The following is a 19640-nucleotide window of genomic DNA, read 5'->3' on the forward strand; positions in this document are numbered from 1 at the left end:
GAAATGTAGTACGTAGGATATAACGGCCTGTCCGGTAGACGTCAGAACAGTCAGGCACTTCAGCATGCCCAGGACGAGTGACTGGGTCGTAACGCGGAGCAGTGCCACTCGTAGGACGTCCAGAGGAGCGCACTTAACGAGGGCGAGGCTCAAATCAGGTATCCGAAGAGTAGTTGCTGCATGATGCCTGGCCGCGTCGGCACTCTAATAAATATGTGACGTTGACCAACATATGCCATTCATTTGGGGGTGGAGACGGAGCCGGGGCTTGCGAAAAAGTGGCGCCAGAGACGTCAGGCCAGCGAAGTGGCGGCCCCTTGGGCCTGTATAACCCTTCACGCACGATATGTCCTATGGTCGACGTCAGGTCAAATAAAGAGCTCATGTCGACACTGGCCACATTTTCAGTGCCTCCAACGTACGGCAGTGCTTCATGATATCAGACACTGAAGCGACACTGTGCTTGCCGTTCACGAAATTGTAGACATCTTCCGCTATGCCCTAAAGTAGGTACCCGACTTTGTCTTCCTCTGACATTATTGCATTGGCTGGCTTGCAATATTTCAATATCTCCTCGATGTAGATGGTGCAAGTAAATGGTAGCTATGCTTTCCATGCCAAGGTGTGTTATGCGTTTTCATTTGCGTCTGAATCACCGAAACATTTCTTGAGATCAACGACGAAACACACCCACGTCGTGAATAATTTTTAATGACTTTCAGACCACGTGAGGGTAGTGTTAGTGAGTGCGAAGACAACGTTTGTTAGTTGGTCGGAAGTATCCCATTCGTTGGACTTGCTTACTCGGTGGTGATGGCTAAGCCACTCGTTCGCATCTTATCCTGCTTTCCCATGGAAAACCCATGTATAACACTCTCGAGAGAGGCTAGCTCAGGAGTACTGTTCGAGGAACTATCAGGCATTGTTTGGGATATCATTGGCCTTAGTGAGGTTAGAACAACTGGTGAGTCTTACACAGTGCTGACTACCGGCCACGGCCTCTACTATAAAGGACTCCCACAGAAGAAGCAATGCGGGGCAGAATTAATAATCCATATGGACATAGAGGGCTACATTGAAGAATTTTACAGCATTAATGAGAGGGTAGCTGTAGTCGTAATAAAATTTGAGGTGTAGGATATAGGTAGTAAATAGCTCCACTCCAAGCTTCGGTCATGATGAAGCTGAAATAGATCAGTTTTCTGAAGATGTTGAGTTAGCCATAGGAAAGGGCACTGAGTGTACTGAGCAATGCCCTTTATATAAACTTCATAAAGGCCCTTCATATAAACAGTCTATCGACGTCAAGGGTCCTAGGGAGCTGAAAGAATGTCAACATTATTCTAATCCACAAAAACTCAGACGTTGAAGAATTAAAAGGTCATTGGCCCATTACCTTATTCCCTGCATTATATAAAATATTCGCCAAGATAATATTCAATAGAATATGGGCAACACTGGACTTGAGTCAACCAAGGAAACAGGCTGGCTTCACGAAGGGTCACTTTACAATGGATCATACCCTTGTCATCAATGAGGTAATGAGAAATCCGCAGTGTACAATCAGCCTCTCTATATTGTTTTCATAGATTACGAAAAGTCATTTGATTCATAGAGATACAAGCTGTCATAGTGGCATTACGTAATATAGGAGAACATGATGCTTACGTATTTATCTTTGAAAATGTCTACAGAGATTCCACAAGTACCCTAATTCTCCAGAAGTAGGGAGATACCTATAAAGAAAGGACTCAGACAAGAAGAAACAATTTCTCCAATGCCAATCAGTGCGTACTTGAAAGCTTTTAACCTGGGAGGCCTTAGGAGTGAGAAGCAACGCCGAATATATCAACAACCTTCGGTTTGCAGATGACGTTGTCCGGTTCAGGAAATTGGAGGATGTGTTGCTACAAATGATGGAGGACCTTAACACAAAGAGTGTTGGAGTAGGGTTGAAGCTTAATATGCCGAAGACAAAGATAATGATCAATACCCTGGCCAGGAAACAAGAGTTTGGGATCGCCAGTCAGCCTATAGACACTCTGAAAGAGGTTTACCTAGGTCACACTTACGCCACAGGTCACAGATACGTCAAAGTTTGCCTACTCGTATTGAACCCTGATCATGAGATGGTAACTTATAAAAAAGTAAAAATGTGCTGGAGCGCATGCGGCAGACGTTGTGAGCTCCTGAATGAAACCCTACCGTTATCATTGAAAAGAAAACTGTACAATCGCTGCATTTTACCGGTGCTAACATGTGGGGCACAAGTTGAGGACTGGTAATGGGGCTTGAGAGTAAGAACCATGAAAAGAGCGATAGAACGAAGAATTTTAGGCATCGCTCTAATATTCAAGAAGAGATCGGTGTGCGTCAGAGAGGAAACGGCTATAGTTGACATTCTAATTCACACTAACAGAAAAAAATTGAGCTAGGCAGGTCATGTAATATATAGGTTACATAACCGGTGGACCATTAGGGTTACAGAATGGGTAACAAGAGAAGGGAAGCGTAGTAGCGGACGGCAGAACACTTGGTGGGGCGATGAAATTAGGAAATTCACAAGCTCGAGTTGGAATTGGTTGGCGCAGGGCATGAGTAATTGGATATCGCAGGAAGATGCCTTTGCAGGATGAAGGTCATAAAATAGGCCACTGATGTTCATTCATTCATTCATTCATTCATTCATTCATTCATTCATTCAAAAATTTATTTAAGATGCAGCGCTCGGCAATATTTTCTAGATCAGAGTGAATTCCTCTTCACTTCTCGAAAACAAAAGGGGTGTGTAGAATGAGCTACTAAACAACACTTTGTATTGTCGTGAGCGCGGCGTCAATCAAGGATACAGCACATCAACGAGGTGCGACGTAAAATAATTTATTTTTGTGACATTTACAGCTAAATTGCCTGTGACATATTCTCGTACTTTGAAAAGTTGTATTTTTAACAAATACAACCTTGACTTTCCTACTGGTTTCATTTTTCCTATAGGTGCCATGAGCAGACAGAACTCCACCATGCGCTGCAACATATTGACTTCAAATGTTTAGAACTGAAACCAAATAAAGAATTCATATCCCGGAAGATTGAGTGGACTATGCGTAAAGATTGCGAAGCATAATGAACTGAGTTCCAGTATTGTTCGAGAGTCACCACTTGTTAGTAAAATTAGTAAATGTTTACCTCAACAAGAGCTTCATTTGCGTAGAACCTAGCCAAAACCGAGGAAATGTAAAATTTGTGCTGAACTGCTTGGGTGTTTATTCGATACGCCATTTTGGGACTGAGCCTTAAGATGGTACTGCATATCCATAGCTGCGCCGACTGGAGTTTCCACTGCGTGATAATTTGTAACTGGGTCACGAGATCCCGGCGTTAGTCGCGACAGCCGCTGTTCTACACAAGGCAAATAAAAATGCGTAATATTTTTAAGGCAACGTATCAACATTTATAAAGACCGAAAACAATGCAGACAGTAATTAGAGAGTTTCATGGTACGTGAGCACCCGGATAGAGTGGCAGAAGAGATACAGAAATGCGATATACCCATTCATGCCAGAGTGTAGCAGAAGAAAAAGGCGAGTCCTCTTCCTCACATGATAGTAGCGCTGTTCGCACCGCCTTCATTGGTCGCGCACGATGTCAATAAACTTTACACGCTGTTCGACATGAAACTGTAAGAGTTAGATATATTTTTCAGCGTAGTAGAGCCACTTAATCGTGATGTTCCCAATTATTGGTTTCGGTTCGGTTCGAGTTTTGGGTTTTTGAGTTCAGTTCAACTTTGGATTCACCACCCGCGCAGAGGCACCAGTTTCCTAGTGAACTCATGGCGCTGAGGGCTTCTTCTCGATACTTCTTTTTCTTTACTTGGAATTGCATTCCGACAAAAAAAAACAATAACAGAGTGAACGAACTTTGACAACCATGTAACTACCGGTCGAAGTTATTTTTTTAATCTGTGAATATGGGTGCTTCCCTGTATAACAGCAAGCGGTGCAGCAGCATATCGCGTTGTTCCATAAACAAAGACAACACTACTTGCCTCTGGCCACCTTCTGTTTACTGCACCCTGTTATGTTAATTTACATGGTGCACCAAGAAAAACACTGAGACGTAGACTCAGTGCTGTGTCTTCGTTGCCTCGATCGTCCTGCGTGCCGTCTTGGCCCATAGTTCAAGTTGTGCAGCATAAACTTGTCTGCCGGTCCGTTCTTTTGAAAACTGTTGTTTCGCATTTGAAAGCTTCCTAGCTTACGAGACGTAAATTACGGGATGGCACTACATGCGCGTATTATACATGTTGTCCCACATCACTTGAGCCAATGTTTTAATAATGAAAGACACTCCGAACGCGAGTTGAACTGCATATTTTTGCCTTAATTAAAGAATTACTTATGTTTAATTAATAAACTTTTTAAGTATTGGCTACAGATCTCACATGTGATACGCAAAGTTGTAGAGGCTTTGAGAAACCTGTCAATAAATTGTTCCCAACACGATATATCGCACGCGGTCCCTTTTTCCGCGTTCGAAAGAAGGCTCGCGAAATTCAAATGACGGGGCGATTGTGCACTGTTGTGCTGCTCTCATGCGTGCGATGGATGAACAAGGTCGGTTGCAAAGAGACTAGTTCGCGACATGGCGTTATGCCTGGTGTAGGTATCTGGACATGCAGGTTTTATCACATGTTGGCGCAAATGCGTGCTGCGGGACGAGCTGCGCCGAAGCGATGAAGCTACACAGATGAATGAGAACAGAAATATAACTATTTTCGGATGCTTCAAATGGGCTAGAGCTGGCAGCCTGCCGACTGATTGTAATTGGGTTGGGTGGGGAGGCGGCGCTGCGGCCGGAATGATTTCCCAGTGACCTTCAAAGTAAAAAGCGTCCTTTGATTAAAATCCGTGTTTTAATAGGTCCCCATCTGCTGCAATGCAGAGTTCTCAGAAGCACATTTTTCGAGGCGTTCCTGATCATAGTGTCAGGGATGGAGTTTCATACTTGTCATGTCTTTTTCTTTTAGTATCTCTGATTTTGTGGTTGGTGTCCGGTATACTTGATCCGTGACGTAGTCCCAGAGAAAGAAATCGAGGGAACTTAAATCTGGCGACCGTGCCTGCCAAGCAATGGGCGCATGCCGTCCAATCCACTACGGCAGGAATTCTTCATGCAGCGATTTGCAAGCTTTGCTCTGACCTTGCTGAGGAGCACCATCATGCTGATACCAAATATCCTTGATCCTAGCCAATGGAACTTCGCAAAGAAAATCCTCACGCGCCCCATCAAGGATGTCGTTGAGGTATATTTTGCCTGTAAGCATGTTGTCAAAAGCAATGATCCAATAATAGTGCTACAGTAAATTTGACACCACACATTACCCGACAACTGATATTGGTGATGTATCGTCAAAACCCAGTGAGGGTTTTCGTCGCTCCAATAGTGAGCCTTCTGGATGTTCACTTGGGCATAACGTGAGAAGGTAGCTTCATCGGTCCACAGTATTTTGTTGACAAAATCTGGATCCTCTCGCGCCTCTTGATTATAGTCCAATTTTCGACGTCCTTTCGGTTTTACAAATGGCGGGACTCCAACATCTGGTGCAGCCAAATAAGCAACTGCGCGCCTTCTATCTCAACTTTACGCACTTAGAGCGAAAACCACATGCGCTCTTTCCTCATTAGAGTAAGCCATATCTGCTGCTCACCATTAGTAACAGCCATATAGTGTTGCTGTGGAGAAAACACAGGGATACGGCCGCCTGAGGAGCACGGTATATATTGCAGTTCGGTGCGATCGGTTCAAACGAGACACATTACATCAGGCAAACTGCAACTGCCTGCGGCCGCACTCTCTCAGGGACTGAGGCGTCGGTCAAGGTGCACATGTGCGAACCAGGACTCGGGCACCCAATACTACGACCACGATGCCATGCACACCTGCTTGGTACGAGATCAAAAAAGAACGTCTGTTAGACAGTGTGTGAAGGAGAGCAGACAGGCCTAGTGCGAAGTGCGACAAAAGTCATCCTCTGAAGAAGACATGCGTAATCTTCCTTGAATACAGCCAAGTTTTTTTACCATAGTTAGTTTGGTCCCCGTGTGATTTATCCGCCGTTATTCGAGCCCTAAAGTTTAAAGTTGTAGCATCATCGTTCAATTCGAGAACTACTAGAAGGTTATTTGGGTACAAAGGCAAAATTGTAGCAGCGGTCATCACCTTCCGTCGTTCCCACGTGCTTCACCCTTTCCTTCTTTCAAGCAGAGCCAAAATGCTGCTTTTGTCTTTTATTTTCATGGCTTTAGACGCTTTATGCTTCGGCAACGCTAGGCCAGCAGCACGCATTTGCACAGTCATTCGATAAAAGACGCATGCCCAGATACCAACAGAAGGCACAACGCCCTGTCGCGGGCGGTCTCGCTACAGCCCACCTTGTTCATCCATAGCACGCTTGAGAGCAGCGCAATAACAGTGCGCAAGTGCCCCGTCACGTGGTACTTTTTTTTTCAATTTTCCGGCCTATCTTTGAAACGTGGAAAAAAGGACCATGTGAGATATATCATGTTGGAAACAATTTATTGGTAGGTTTCTTAATGTTCTCTACAACTTTTGTATCACACTTAGGGCCTGCAGCCAATACTTTACAAAGTTATATAATTAAACATAACTAATCCGTTAGTTAAGGAGAAAATAAAAAATCTGAGTAATTCTAGGCCCGTGCGAACATTATCCATTCGGTTCGACTCGCCTTAGGAGTGCCTTTCATTTTGAAAGCCTTGGCTCAAATTGTGGGGGACAACCTGCATAAGGCTTACTTTCTTCGTACGCAGACCTTGCATTTCAATTTTTTTGGAGAATGGAAAAATTCATGCTATACTACTCGATGGCAAAAGTTGCTTTTGCCATTTTTTCCCGAATATTCTTATTGGCCTAGGCATTGAAAGATGAATATTCCAATACAGGGATTCACTTGTGCTATTGCGGTGTTAGCTAATTAATATCTACGAGAAAGAATCATAGTCTTTGCCCCCGCTTTCTCTCTGCTATATTACGGCTGAAAATGCGAGGTCAACATATCCACTGCCAGTGAACCACCTTTCTTCGACTGGCCCGGTCTTATCTGCTGGTAGCTCGGCAGCATGGCGATGCTGTGAATTGTTGAAGATGGCGGTTGTGCTTTTCACATCCATGGCGTACAAGCCACAAGTGCGATTAATTTTCTACGGAGACAGGGACGAAAACCCATAGAGATCCGCAAGGCAATGCAGCCCACGTATGGGGAAATGTGTCTCGCTTTGAGAATTGTGAGTTGGTGGTGTAGTGAGTTCACAAAAAGCCGTGAAGTCTTGCATGACAATGAGTTTTCTAGGAGGCCGCGTGCGTCGCTGCTAACCACACGGGCACCTCAGGTTTATTGCTGTGATGGGACAAATGTCTGAATCGTTGTGGGGAATATGCAGAAAAATAGTGTAAGGTACGCCGAGTAATGCTTATATTTTTAATTACAGTATTTTGGCTAATCGAATGTAGGGGCAAATACTTTGTCAATCGCCCTCATACACAATGATTTGTCTATATCTTAATTTTATTTCTCACGCAATACTGTTGCTTTACGGCTTAATGATTCGCGTAGTGAGCGGTGTATAAATTTGAAAACACTTGTGTGTATTGTTCAATTATTTTTGAATTACATAAATTTGTTGCAGCCTCATCGTCTCATCAATGTTGAATAATCGTTCTTATTAGATCCTTTCGTTGCAACGTATTACATTGTTGATAAAGAGGATATTGTGCCTGAAGAACTTGCAACTTTTTGTGTGCAATACCTCTCAACTTGAGTGTACTAGACAGTTCGAAGAATGCCTATATTATACTACTACATTTCAACGGAGACGTTTAGGATTGGGGAAAATATTTAGGCACACAAGCTTTCTTTCAATGTTGTATGAAATATACATCAAAATAATTTCCAACGTATTCAGCGCTTCACTTGACTTCAATCAATTAAGAGAGCAGGCTAGCTTCAGGTAGGGTTATCCCATATTGCATCAGATTCATGCCGTCAATCAGGTAATTGCCAAATCTTCCGAGTTTAAAAACCTCTATGTAGCTTTCTTTGATTATGAAAGGCATTTATTTCAGTACAAATTCCAGCAGTCAAGGTATCAAGGTATTCTATAAAGAAGGATTACCGAAAGCATACCTTGCCATGTTTGGTAAATGTTTATAGAAAACTGAAAGCTATCATAGTTCTCCACAGGAGCGAAATTATTTGTCAAGAAAGATATTAGGCAAAGACACATTTTCTTCACTGTTATACATATCATGCTTAAGGGAAGCATCGAAACTGCAGACTTGGAGGATTATGAGTGAGGGTCAACGACGAATATCTCAGCACCCTAATGTTAGGAGAGGCATGGTCTTGTTCTGCAATGATGGGGATGAATGCTTACAGATGAATGGTTTACGCAGAATGCCTTGCCTCAACTGAGTCCAATGCTAGAAGAAAGGCTGTTTAAAGCTTGACCTTGTACTGGATGAGACGGAAACATTTAGTAAAAGTCATCTGCCCTTTAAGTTCCCTCAGGGACGCGTGTCACTACGCCACTGCCGCGGCTGTTGTGCCGCGAAAGTATTCGGAAGTGCCCTCACTGGCATAAATGTCAGATACAGGAGGCTTTGTTAGGTGCTGCTGTCCCACAGAGTGGAACATGAACGCAGATTGGACATTTGCAAACGACAAATTCCCAACAGAAATAAAGAAGATTCTGCATTTTTACGTGTCATAAGCGCGAGACGATTACGAGGGACGACGTGCGGGGGGGGGGGGGATGCACCGGATTAGTCTTCACCACATGAGGTTCTTTAAGGTAGGCGAAATAAGCGGTACACGGGGGTTTCTGTATTTATCCCCAAATGAAATGCGGCCGCCGCTGCGGCGAGTTCCTCCCGCGCCCCCACACTTATCTGCCCAACGCCAAAGCTACTCGCCTCTATGGCAGGAGAAACATACAGCAAGAACTACTTCATACGTAGTTGAGTCATCCAAGTACGCTAGAATTGGGACATCGGTAACGCTGACTGTGTCCGTAGAAAAGTGGGAAACGACCAATGCGTATATTTTTGTTTTAACGTATACTTTTAACGTTTTAACGTAACGCACGATTCTTTAAATATATTGCTGGAGAAACAAATTAGTGACACCGAGTGTAATCATTTGACACATGAAAAAAAAAGAGGCACCGTGAACACTTCAGACGAAGGGAATCGATGAACAGCCGCGCGCAACACAAGCTGCATCTCGCAGCCGTTTCCGCATTACGGCCAGTGATCGTATCCACCCTTCCGGGTTGCAGTTCGAAATCGGGTGCCCATAGGGCATGACGCTGTCGGTGCACTCACCAGACGCTATACCACAGGCAACACCGGATGCCGAGCTGCGGAGCACCTGTACCCTTTCTTTTTTTCCCATTGGGTTTGGGCGGTGGGTTTCGAACTACCCACCTACCGCAGTCGAGGCCGACGCCGTGCACACTATACCACGACTGCGGTGGATTGACGAGCTCAAGAGAAGGTATTTATCTTTTAATTCTTCTGGCATCAGAATACGCCGCACTTTTTGTTGTATTTTTTTCAGTTGTCGAATCAGCTTTCAGGGAAAAACGTATATCAAACAATATTTGATGCAACACAGTCGTATTCAGTGGCAAAGTTCATGATAAATGTCGTGATCAACACGATGATGAATATTCGCAGTAAGAGATAAAAGCATCCAGTCAGGCAGCCAAACGTGTCAGAAGACGCGAAAACGTGGCAACCCGTTTCGACCAAATCAGTTGTGTGCACATGCTTTCGGTGAGTCCGTTTGAGTAAATGCTTAGGTATATGTAAATTTGTAAACGGCGTATTAAATTAAACATTTTACATTACCCGCAAAGGCAGTCTTGAATAGCGGAGCAGCACGAAATGTAAGCGGCCTTAGCGAACTAGTCTGGCGACTGATCCATTTAGCGTCCATTGGCGCCAGGGAAATTTGTCACCTTTCGGTGTGTGAACCGGCAGTCTGGTAGAAACGAGCTAGTGTACAGCGCCATCCACTGCTGCGCACATAATACGAGCGGCCAGATGGATGGATGCTAGGAGCGACCCCTTTCAAACGGGAAGGTGGGTTGTGCCACGAAGCCTTTGTTCTTGTTTTCCTTAATGGCCCACCTATCCTTTTGAAGCGCGCGCACACACACACACACACACACACACACACACACGCACACACACACACACACACACACACACACACACACACACACACACACACACACACACACACACACACACACACACACACACACACACACACACACCCACACACACACACACACACACACACACACACACACACACACACACACACACACACACACACACACACACACACACACACAGACACACACACACACACACACGTGTGCGTGTGCGCGTGCGTGTGCGTGTGCGTGCACGCACGCGCACACCCAAACACGCGCACACACACAAACAAATAATATGCACAGCATCAAGCCTTCGGAACCACTAAGCGGAACTTTGTGTAATCCTCCGTTGTTTGTGGTCTTCCTACTTTTCGGTTAGTAGACATCCAATCTCGTTTTACTAATCTCGGCTGCGGACATGTTCACTCACCCCTTGCTATCACTGAATGCAAGGGTTTCAAGGAAGCCTGACGAGCCTAAACCGACAACTCAGTAGATATTTTCGCGTTCCAATAAAACTTGTTCCATCGATTTCGTAGCTTTACCGGAGCAAGGTCGTGCTTATTTTTCCTTGGTCTACCTGGATTGATTGCAACGCGTTCTAGGGCATCCTGATCTAAGTTCGAAAAGTAAAAAGCTTCTCTTTTAGTTATGGTAAATGGTTTCTTTCCTAATCTTGTTTTTTTTTCATTTAAGGTACTTGTCGTAGCAGGTTTCTTTTCCACGGCCACCACCTATAAGATTGTCTTACACTCTCTGACTTTACGTTTGGAGTTCTTTGTTGCCATATTGCTTACCGTATCAGTGGCATACTTGCAGATGAGCTTCATCGTTTTCTTACACTGCGAGTCAATGTTTTCGAGCACGTAGATTTTCGAAGATGCCTTTGAACACCTAGTTGTACATTGAGGTATTCTAAGGAAGAAGAAGTATCTGCTTGCTGCAATAAAGCTATAAAAGCTACAGAACATGTTATATTAGAATTTGAAGATATCTACCCAGCTGTCGGTTTGGGCTTCCCAGGCCTCCTTGAAGCCCTTGGGTTTAGGGGTAGCAACGGGAAAGTGAAACATCTCTGCAAGAAAGATAATAAAATGCAAGGAATGATAGAGACTTGGAGATTGTGGTTGTTGATGTTAAAATAAGAAAAATGTGAGAGACCGGGACAAAAGACGGCTGCAACATGACTCTCTTCATTGGTCCCTATCTCTTGCGCTTTTCTGATTTTAGTAAAAGTCTATTGGAAGTTTGGGGGCAGATAAGTAGAGAAACCAGAAAAATAGAGGTCTATCAAAATAAAGTTCCCAATAAGAGTTCAGAATGTTTCATGCTGGGAATTCTCGTCTGTTAGAAATTAAAATACAGGTGAGGCATTCGACAAAATAATAAAAATCACATGAATCCCATGCACTGTGGGAATCGATGTAAGCGAAGCTTTTTGTGCTGACTGCTTTTAGCGACAAAAACTAGCGTTGATATTGACGAAGAATGTTCAGTTTCTGTGGTGTTTTTTACACTACTCGAGTGGTGAATCGATATTAAACGTAACTTATGAAGCAGGACCACTACTGTTTGTCAGCGAAGTACACAGAACATGTGCATATGGCGAGATTTGTTCGCTTGAGGCGGTGTTGTGCCCTAATGTTCCTTCCCTTTGAGAAGGTTAGCATTGTCATTGCCTCATATCAAGCACAACCCATTGTGGCAAAAGTGTTAAACATTAATAGAATTGAGGGCTGTATACGTCGAAACCCCAACTGGCTTATCAGGCGCGCCTTGGTTGCGAACCTTGGAATAATTTCGCCCGCCTGGGGTTCTTTAACATGTAGCTAAATCTAAGCACACGATATTTTTTGTATTTCGCCCCCATCGTAATGCGTCTGCCGTCATAGGCGCGGACTACGCGGTGGGGGGGGGGAGGGGGCGAGGGGAGTACTCCGGGGCCCGAGTCTCATTAGGCGGTGCCGAAGCCGACCCCCTCTTTCCCCTTAACACACACACACAAACACCTAAATTGTCATTACCAGAGTTTTGTCACCCACATTATTTGAGGTTTCTTTTCACTTGCCTAGACCAATAGCTTAGTGCAATATTGTTGGAGCGGACCTGCACTGCTTTTAATTCACACATAGGATTTATTTCCGCCAAACCTGAAAATAGGTGGACAACCGCATTAGAAGCACCAGCGACGGCTGCCGCATCCGTATTTTCTCAATTCAATATTGTTTTACATTTCCACCATGCACATACAGAATATATTTTAATATACACACAGCAAAAAGTATATTATATTTTTGAAAGAGAAGGAGGTGGCCCAATTGAATATTACATCTAAAGATATCTATAGCCTATGCCTTTAGAAAAAAAAACACGTTGTTGCATGTTCGCTTCATTTCAAATTGCATTGCGTCCTTTTCTGACCCTGAAAAGAACCTGCAGACTTCTGTGACCCCATCGGTAGAGTCTTTTATGAAATTTGTGTGAAATGCACGTGACTGATATGCGTCTCAGTATTGCTTCTCCTTCCATTAAACAATGCTAAAGCCTCGTGAATGTAAAGACTCTTCTAATTATTTACAACATTTATTAGGGATGGAAACATCGTGCTTTGCACGCAGAGGTCTTAAATATATACCGAGTGTCGCAATTAACTATCATGCACCCAGATTTCAAAAAAGAGCAATTGCGCTACTCGAAGACAAACCTGTGCATATTGTTTCCTCTACATGGGAGTAGCTGCCAGTGATTTTTTCATTATTGAGATTTATTTAAGTAATTGTAAATAATTATACAGCTCGTGACTTACTATCCTAAATACGAAAGTGCGAGACAGGCATTTGAAGGCAGACCCAAGGGACATCTAGTCGCGGTATTTTCAGCCACGTGCAAATAGTGCACTAGCTTTTACCGATTGATAAAGGAATCTCGAGAAATATGCAAAATACTACGTGACTGCGCTACAACCCGCATCATTATGCAGCACCCTCGAACAAGCTTCCAATAAAGGAAATAAAGAAAAACATCTTGATTTTTGTTGCGCAGTGTCATTTCCGTAATGGATTACCAATTTGTGCGGAATGCTACTCTCATTAAATTCTCTTTTCATTCCAAGTGTTGTTGCATTTGAAGTCGCCAGTCCTCCTATTTTGTTTTGCTGCATTACCTAACCTGCTATATTTCAATTCATTCTTCTTGTAACATCATTGACTTATGTATGTCTATGATGACTCGCCCCCCCCCCCCCTTATGTAATACCCTGTAAAGGGTCCTTAAGGGTCCTATGAATGATCACGATGAAGTAACATGTCGCGTTTGGTGTTTGTTTCTTTCAAGCTGTGATAGCTGTTGTCATAGCGTAGACAAAGTGCACATGTTTTTTTTTTTGTGCCTGGAGATGTATCACCACAAATGCGAATTGACAATGTCAATGCAAAGGTTTAAAGGCTCATTTGTTTCGTCCCACTCACCATGTCTTTCTCTATTGAGCAGAAGGAATACTTCTGCTCAATACTTCTACCAATACTTCTCGAGTTAGATAATTATTTATAGTTATCCAGTTAAATCTCAGTAAGAAAAAAATACTTGCGGCCGCTCCATTGTACTGGAAACAACATGCACTAGGTTTTCTTCGGGGAACACAATTGCTCTTTATTATAAAGTATTGGTGCAGGATAGTTGGGACACGCTGTATAATTCACACAGTAACCAAAACGAGCTCAAAACCTGAATCAACAGCAGCAATGGGCAGCAGCCCTTATACTCGGACTCACAGAAAAAAAAATTGAGGGAGAGATGCCGCAGGATCTCCTTAAAGGCGAGCAGTATTACTGATAGCGAAATATAAAATAATTTCACGAAGGTAGATTACACCATCGAGAGACGCCAGATTCTTTGTGGTGCGAGAGGACTCAGGCTGTGAAAATGAACTGTCTCCTACTATCAGGTATTGTATATACTTTTGTAAGGCCGTCGCTTCAGTGAACAATTCACACGAAGTTTCTTCAAGTACAAGAAATGTACACATACGGGGTTCGGAAAGGCTCGGGGTTCGTGGTCGGGTCACGCCTGTGGTCGCTTGCCACAGTGGCCGCGGTAGTCGGTATCGAACTTACAACCTCGAGTAACGCCAAAGCTGCCAAGCTACCACGATGGGCACAGAAGTATTTATTTGACGTGCGATCACTTCCATAGCGTCGCCTAGACGTAGGCTACGGTAATGCGGCTGTATGTCTGCACACCCTGCGTCAGTCGTAAAGCTGACAAATTTCCACAGTGGTTATATCAAGAAATGGCGGAAAAGTACCGTACCGTACCTTGAATTTGAATTTATTCATTTTGCACGGAACTGCTGTCGTGTCTATCAGCAGCGTTTTCTCGCCTTCTTACATCGTCTTTTCCCTCTTCAACCCTCCCCGTCCATGCATCAGAGATTCTACTTATTCTCTACGTGCTCTCTATATCTCTTCTCGACCGTTCCAATTCCTCTCTCAATTGTTGCACATTAGTACAAAGTTAAGCGTTGCGGTTTGTGCAGTGCTTTTTTTGGGGGGGGGGGCACGAACAATTAGAGATGTAAAGAGCGTATTATGGCGACGCCCAGGGCGACCACAGGGTATTGTGGGAGCGCGATTGAAAGGATCAAATTTGTTTCTGGCGTTCTTTTTCCTTTTCGCCGCGCTCTTGTTTTGTGTGCGCACGCTGTGAACCACCTGGAAACACGGAGCGCAAGGTAGCGACAGGAGCAGCTGCAACAGCAGTGGAAAAGTGTTCTGTCGTCAAACCTCTGGAGTTGAAACACCAACTTCTGCGGCAGCATGGCTGGCTGGCCTCAAGAAACCGTGACCGAGGGGTACACAACATCTCGCAGCCTAGCACAATTTCGTTACCCGGACGACCGAGCCCAGCCATACCGGTGTCAACGCACCGTCTCTACCACGGCGAGAATGTTGTGGCCTCACGCGATCCGGCAGAAGTTCCATTGTTGTAGAAGCTCCAGGAATTCCGCGTTGACATGCCGGACTTCTGGTTCATCCAGCTTCACAGCGACTTCCATATCAACAAGGCTCCCTATTCCGGCAGTGTTTTGGAATGCGGCAGCCACCCCCTGGCTCAGAATTCTATGAGGACTTGCGGGCAGCCGTGCTTGGCAGCCGTCCTTCCTCTATATGCCACATGAGGCGCTCATTCGAAACAGTTGACGGTTTCACAGTTGACGACAGCTGCGCCATGACTCTTTCCGAGGAATTCATTGGGCCAAACGCAAGCGCTTCTGGTAACACTACGACCTGCCGCTCTCCTTCCTTGGATAGTTCCCCAAGCTATCCTCTTCACTTACAGTGATCCCTTACTCATCACCGATTCAGTTCACCCACAGGCTCCACTAGGCGTTAAGTTCACTCTCGCCGGCACGGCGACGCCGCAAGCAGAACCTTCGCGATGTCTGCAGCGACCAACGCCGCCCTGATACTCCCGGCATTTTAGATTTTGCTGCAAGCAGTACCGGGCGATCTTTCAAATGTTTTGCGCTCATACGTTCCCTGGATACATGGCCTACCGAAGTTTTGTAGGAGCAGCTCTGCCATTTGGTTTATTTTTAGCTCGAGAATCACTTCTCCGTACAACATTTTCGCCCAACAGTTCCGTCTTCTACCAGGCTCGGTCATGCGAGAACCTGTGGCACGGGCGATGATTTCGCACTGTGGCATTACTTTTACTGCCCACATATGCTGCTGGTGCTGCCTAATACATTTCTCTCGGGTAGCGTGAACCCCCCACTGCCAATCGCGGCAGCATCTGTTGCCGCAGCCCTCTTACAAAGCCCTGGCAAATTACGCAATAAACGAGAAGCGGTCGCATTGACTACGCCATCTCGAGGTCAAGGTCTTGCTGGTCGTGAGAATACGCTGTCCTGCACAACCGGACGAGCACCTGAAATGATCACGCAGCATGAGCCAGCAGAGAGAAGAAGGCACAGCGCCAGTCACAGTTCTCCGCCACTGCACCACCGCACGCCGTTCGACAATAGCGTCTTCTGCGTTGTTCCCCTTCAACGGCCTGAACTCCTAGAATGTGCCAAGAAACGGCCAATGCGCCTCATCTCTGCTTGCTCAGTTGCACCGCGCTGGCCGCGTAGAAGTCGACAACGCAACAAGACGTCCTGAACGTACCAGACAATGCGTCCTGTGTCTAGACAATCTCAGCCACGATCACCAGAGAGCTATTTGCGCCCTTAACCGCAACACAGACTTTACCTCTATTGCTTAACAGATGCGACGAATTGTCACTCATGTACATAGGTTTGCAGTCTCCATTGTTTGAAAACACGCGCCTTTTGTATATATTTCAGTCACGTTTCGCGCAAGGATGTGGGCCTTGTAGCGGTGTGACCATCGCTCCCAGAGCTGGCGAAGAAGAAGACGGCTTACGACATGAGCGCGAGAAGACAGACAGACAGACAGACAGACAGACAGACAGACAGACAGACAGACAGACAGACAGACAGACAGACAGACAGACAGACAGACAGTAAGACAGACAGACAGACAGACAGACAGACAGACAGACAGACAGACAGACAGACAGACAGACAGACAGACAGACAAAGAACTTTACTAATGGTCCTGAGGAACAGCGTTGGAGTACCTCCTTTTCAGAGTCCCCGTAGCCGTCGCGGGCGGCACCCACGTCGGGGTAGGAAGATCGTGGTCCTCCGCCCTGTCGCAGGCCCTCTGGACAACCCGTAGTTGCTCTGAGAGGTCGCCGCTTTTAAGGGCTGCCTCCCAGTCGGTTAGAGTGGATAGCGATGAGCTGCGTAACGCAGGGCATTGCCTGAGCATATGGGATAAGGAGCAGTACGCCTCCCCACAGTCTGGACAATGGGGTTCTACATTAGGCGCGAAATTACTGAATCGGCCCTTGGACGGGTATGAACCCGTTTGTAGCATGCGAACGGCCGATGATTGTTGTCTAGTAAGTTTACGGTGTGGTAGCGGAAACGCCCGTCGAGCGAGTTGATAATGTGCCAAGATTTCATGGAAGGTGAGAAGTGAATCCCTGTACAGTCCTAAGTCGCCGCCCGTGAGTCCACATGAACCACTGCGGTGTGTAAGACCTCGCGCACATTCATGGGCCAACTCATTGGCCTTAACAACCTCAGAGTGCACAATGATTCCCATATGGGCCGGGAACAATTTGATGCTATGACAACCAGCAGCACCCTCGCCGCAGCGGATGGCCGCCGCCTCCTTTGAGGTCCAGCCGGAGGCGAAAGGGCGGGCTGCGGACCTGGAGTCATTAAAGATATTGGGACTTAGAGGGTCCTTCCGTGCTATAGCTATTGCAACCTGCTTGGCTACTGTTGTAGAAACCTTCCGCACGGATGCTGAGTTATTGAGAGTGCCATTGGAGTCAACTGAAACTACGGCATAGTGATCAGAGCGCTCGTACTGGGAGACATAAACAAAACATGCCAGATTTGGAGTGACCACAGCCGCTTTTAAAAGGGAACGAGCCCTGGATACCCGGCGCCCTACATTGTATTGAGGGTGGACGCTACGTGGCATGGGACCTACCTTTAACGAGTCTCGGACCACGGGTGATAGGGTCACGTTGCGCTCCTTCATTTCGGGGTGTTGAATCTAACGCATTCGAAGATGCGTCTCCCCGCTCGCGATGATGAGAGTCGTGTTATCTGGGCTACTCGTTGGGCCTCGATCGCCTCTGATATGGGATTGTGCATGCCTAGTTACATGAGACGCGCGGTGCTGGTAGAGATTGGTAAACACAGCACGCGCTTGATGCTTTTGCGCATGAGGGCGTCGATTTTGGCCTCATCCCGTTTAGCCCAGCGCAACGCGGAGGCTACATAGTTAACGTGGCTCATCAGAAACGCGTGGTAGAGTCTGAGGAGTCGAACCGCATAGGGGGTTAAGCGAGATCCTGAGGATAAGCCGAAGCATACCCTCCGCCTTGGAGGTAATGCGGTCTGTAGTCGGTGATTTGCCCCCGCGAGATTCCAGCAAGAGTCCGAGGACACTGGTGGTATCCACTCTTTGAATTTGTTGTCCGTCCCCCGTATAGAGGGCTATGGGAACTTGATCTGAGGGAGTGGAGCACTTAACCGCCCGTCGGGTGGGCCTATACAATAGAAGTTCGGACTTGGTTGGCGACAGACTCAGGCCAGCGTCTAGTAGGAAGTGTTCTGTGATGTCGAGCGGCTCTTGGACTCTGCAGCGTCAGACCCTCCCATGAACCACACTGTAATATCATCCGTGTAGAGGGCGTGACCCGTTCCTCTTACTGTGGCCAGTCTGTCCGAGAGGCCCTTCATGGCGATGTTAAACAGTAGGGGAGGGATGACGGCCCCTTGCGGGGTGCCTCTGACTCCCAATGTAAATTCCTTGGCTTTGATTTGCCCTATTTTGACAGTGGTCTTTCGATCCCTCAGTAAGGAGCTAACGTACGCATGGAATCGTCGCGCCAGGCCCAGGTCCGAGATGGCATCTAGCACGAACCGGTGCGAGATGTTATCAAAAGCCTTCGACAGGTCTAGAGAAAGGATGCCCCGAGTGTCTCTAGTGTCATCATCAATGATTTGCCTCTTTATGAGTAGCATGACGTCCTGTGTGGAGAGTTCCGGCCGAAAGCCGACCATGTTGTGAGGGAATAACTCATTAGTTTCTATGTGCCTGGATATACAGTTGTGAACGGCCTGTTCGGCCACGTTACCCACGCAGGACGTAAGCGAGATGGGTCGCATGTTCTCCGGCGCAAGAGGTTTGCGTGGTTTTGGGATGAGCACCACTCAGGCTGTCTTCCAGTAGTCGTAGACGAGGCCCGTTTCCCAAATTTTATTGACCTCCCCGGTGAGCAGTGCAACTGATTGCTCGTCCAAGTTGCGGAGGAGCTTATTGGAGATGCCATCCGGGCCCGCTGCAGAGCGACTGTTGAGCGTTTCGAGCACTTCACAGATTTCGGATTCCGTGAAGGGGGCATCGAGCTCCCCATTAGCGAGAACAGACCACGGAAGCGCACTGGACCTGCTCCCGATCGAGATCCGGAGGCACCATGGCTGGCCGGCCTAAATAAATTGTGGTCACGGCGTCTATCTCTTCCCGCTGCCTCCCACAGGCTTGTGTAATGTTAACTAAGATACACGGTATATAATCGCCTTAAGATTGAATCCCGGCGACGGCGGCTGCATTTATGTTTGGGCAAAACGCAAAAACAACCGCTTACTCACATTTAGGAGCACATTAAAGAACCCCAGGTGGTCGAAAATACCCTGGAATCCCCCAAGCTACGGCGTGCCCCATATTCAGATGGCGGTTTTGGCACGTAGAACCCCATAATATTTTATCGCCTTAAGGCCTGCTCTTCACTGGAAATTCC

The sequence above is a fragment of the Dermacentor variabilis genome, unplaced genomic scaffold, assembly GCF_050947875.1.
Source record: "Dermacentor variabilis isolate Ectoservices unplaced genomic scaffold, ASM5094787v1 scaffold_17, whole genome shotgun sequence".
NCBI lineage: Eukaryota > Metazoa > Arthropoda > Arachnida > Ixodida > Ixodidae > Dermacentor > Dermacentor variabilis.